The sequence below is a fragment of the Solanum verrucosum genome, unplaced genomic scaffold (assembly GCF_900185275.1).
Source record: "Solanum verrucosum unplaced genomic scaffold, falcon-dt-bn FXZP01000113.1, whole genome shotgun sequence".
Classification (NCBI taxonomy): domain Eukaryota; kingdom Viridiplantae; phylum Streptophyta; class Magnoliopsida; order Solanales; family Solanaceae; genus Solanum; species Solanum verrucosum.
In genome coordinates this window covers 2,402,648-2,405,636 of record NW_026020105.1, presented here as the reverse complement: position 1 = coordinate 2,405,636, position 2,989 = coordinate 2,402,648, and the positions used below count along the sequence as shown (strand labels likewise).

General features: G+C 32.3%; 1 long non-coding RNA gene across 1 annotated transcript; it reads left to right on the top strand.

Moving 5' to 3' along the window:
* Positions 1–2,437: 2,437 nt before the first annotated feature.
* LOC125825250 (uncharacterized) lies at positions 2,438–2,685 on the top strand. Its single transcript, XR_007442838.1, has 2 exons — positions 2,438–2,509; positions 2,649–2,685. It is a non-coding gene; the product is annotated as an uncharacterized LOC125825250 (long non-coding RNA).
* The last annotated feature ends 304 nt before the right edge of the window (positions 2,686–2,989 follow it).

Here is a 2,989-nt window from a genome sequence, read left to right as displayed (position 1 = left end):
CAATGATGCCTCAATTGGCACAGAGGAAACAAAAAAAAGAAAAGAAATGGATCCTAGGTCTACTGTTTGGCAACACTTCGAAAAAAAATTTGAAAATGGTTTATTAGTTAAAGAAAAGTATTTACATTGTAAACAAAACTATGCTGCTAATACAACTAGAAATGGAACAAGTGGACTGAGACAACATTTGACTAACCGACGTAAAGTGTATAAGCCCCCGCCTATTGCACCTGGCATTCAAAAATTGTTAAATATTCAAAGTAACAGTTCTTCGATAGAGACTTGGAAATTTGAGCAAGAGGTATGTAGGAGAGCTTTAGTTGAGATGATAATTTTGGATGAACTACCTTTTAGTTTTGTTGAAAAAGAAGGCTTTAAGAAGTTTATGAGTAAAGTTCAACCTTTGTTTCGGATTCCTTCTCGTAGAACCATAACAAGTGATTCTTATGAAGTTTATGGTGAATTGAGAATGAGTTTGAAAATGTCTTTTAGAGAAATACAACCAAGAATTTGTCTCACAACAGACACATGGACCTCGGTGCAAAGAATCAATTTTATGTGTTTGACTGCTCATTTTATTGATAGGGATTGGGTGCTTCATAAAAGAATATTGAATTTTTGTCCTATCACTAGTCATAAAGGTGAGCATTTGGCTGAGTGTATTAGTAATTGTTTACTTGATTGGAACTTGGACAATGTTTTTACTGTTACGATTGATAATGCCTCTTCAAATGATGTGGCAGTTTTAGAGTTGTCCAAAAAATTAGATATGTGGGGAACTAATATGATGGAAGGTAAGCATCTCCATGTGAGATGTATGGCTCACATACTTAATTTAATTGTGCAAGATGGTTTGAAAGAAATTGGTCATTCTATCAAACGGGTGAGACAAGTGGTGAAATATGTTAGATCATCTTCTACAAGGACAAGAAACTTCTTGAAATGTGTTGAAATGCAAAAAATAGAATGTGATAAAATGTTGTCTTTAGATGTGCCTACTAGGTGGAATTCCACCTATTTGATGTTGGACACGGCAGAAAAATTTGAAAAGGCTTTTGAGAGATTTGATCTTTATGATGATAATTTTAATTCTTTTCTTGCTACTGATGTTTGTGAAGATGGGAGTATTGTAGGTTCAATTCAATATGAGGATTGGGCTAATGTGAGGAATATCACAAAGTTTCTTGAAAAATTTTATGAGCTCACATTGAAAGTTTCAGGTTCACGATATATTACTTGTAATGTTCATTTTGAAGATATATGTGAGCTTGATGCATACTTGAAAGTATGTATGACAAGTGATGATGTTGATTTGAGTAAAATGGCTTCGGGGATGAAAGAAAAGTTCAAGAAATATTGGGGTACTCCTGAAAAGATGAACAAAATGCTTTTTATTGCTTCTGTTTTGGATCCTAGCAATAAATTTATGTATGTTAGTTTTTCTCATGAAGAATTACTTGGGGAAGAAAAGGGACAGATAGTGAATAATGAAGTAAATGCTTACTTAAAGAATTTGTTTGCGATATATGTAAGTAGGTATGCAAAAGGTTCTAAAAATCAATCATCTTCATCTGACTCCTCTGATTCATCTACTTATGGTCTTTCTCAAAATGTGAAAACAAATTCTTTGAGAACTAAGTTTTACATGAAGAAACAAAAGGAAGATTTTGGAAGTTTAGGTGTTAAATCTGAGTTGGATAGATATCTTCTTGAAGACCAAGAGGCTGAATCTGAGGATTTTGATATTTTGATTTGGTGGAAAGTTAATTCTCCTAGATTTCCTATACTTTCACAGTTGGCTCGAGATGTATTGGCTATTCCTATGTCGAGTGTGGCATCGGAATGTGCATTTAGCACGGGTGGTCGTATTCTTGATCCCTTTAGAAGTTCATTGACTCCCAAATGTGTGCAATGCCTTATGTGTGTTCAATATTGGCTTAGACAAGAAACTAAGTCTATTTGTGTTGAAGAAAGTTTGGAGTTTCTTGAAAAAATTGAACTTGGTAAGACTTTTTATTTTTTTATTTGTTTTTGGAAAAAATAAAAGACTTATTGTGTTGTATGACATATTTGATTTTCTTATTTATAGAGATGGCAAATAGTGGAAGAAACTCTTCCATTGTTGATCTATGATTGGCTTGCAAGTCTCAAGTATTTAATAGTGGTAAGTTTAATACGTCATTTATTTAATCATATCATTTTTTTTAATCTTAAAAGTAGTATTCTAACATTAATTTTATTTCAAGTATTTAATAGTGGTGAGTTTAATACGTCATTTATTTAATCATATCATTTTTTTTAATCTTAAAAGTAGTATTCTAACATTAATTTTATTTTAAAAGGTCCAAAGTCGAGACAATGAAGAAAGGTGTAAAGTACCAAGTTTTGTTAGTGTTTTGGTAATTTTGTTGGCACTTGAGACTTCAAAGTGGTCTCATGGAAGAAAGTCAAGAAACTACATTGTTGCTCATTATTGTTATTTGTTATTGTTGGCACTTGAAACTTGAAAGTGGTCTCATGGAAGAGGCTACATTGTTTGTTGTTCATTATTGTTGTTTGTTATTGTTGGCACTTGAAACTTGAACGTGGTCTCATGGAAGAGGCAACATTGTTTATTGTTTGTTATTGTTGACACTTGAAACTTAAAGGTGGTCTCATGGAAGAGGCTACATTGTTTGTTGCTCATTATTGTTGTTTGTTATTGTTGGCACTTGAAACTTGAAAGTGGTCTCATGAAAACTACATTGGTGCATTATTGTTACTTGTTAGATTATTATTTTGTTGTTGAAGTGTAGTGAAGTTTATTTACTTGTTAAATTGTTACTTGTTACTTGTTAGTGCCTTTTGACCTATTTGATAGTGCCTTTTAGGCCTAAAACTGCCACATCATTTCGTATTATTCTGAGGATTCATTCATTTTGATTCGATTTTTTAGGGGGATAAAAATGGATTTAAATGTTTCCTTAGGAAATTAAAGGTTGATAGTTTA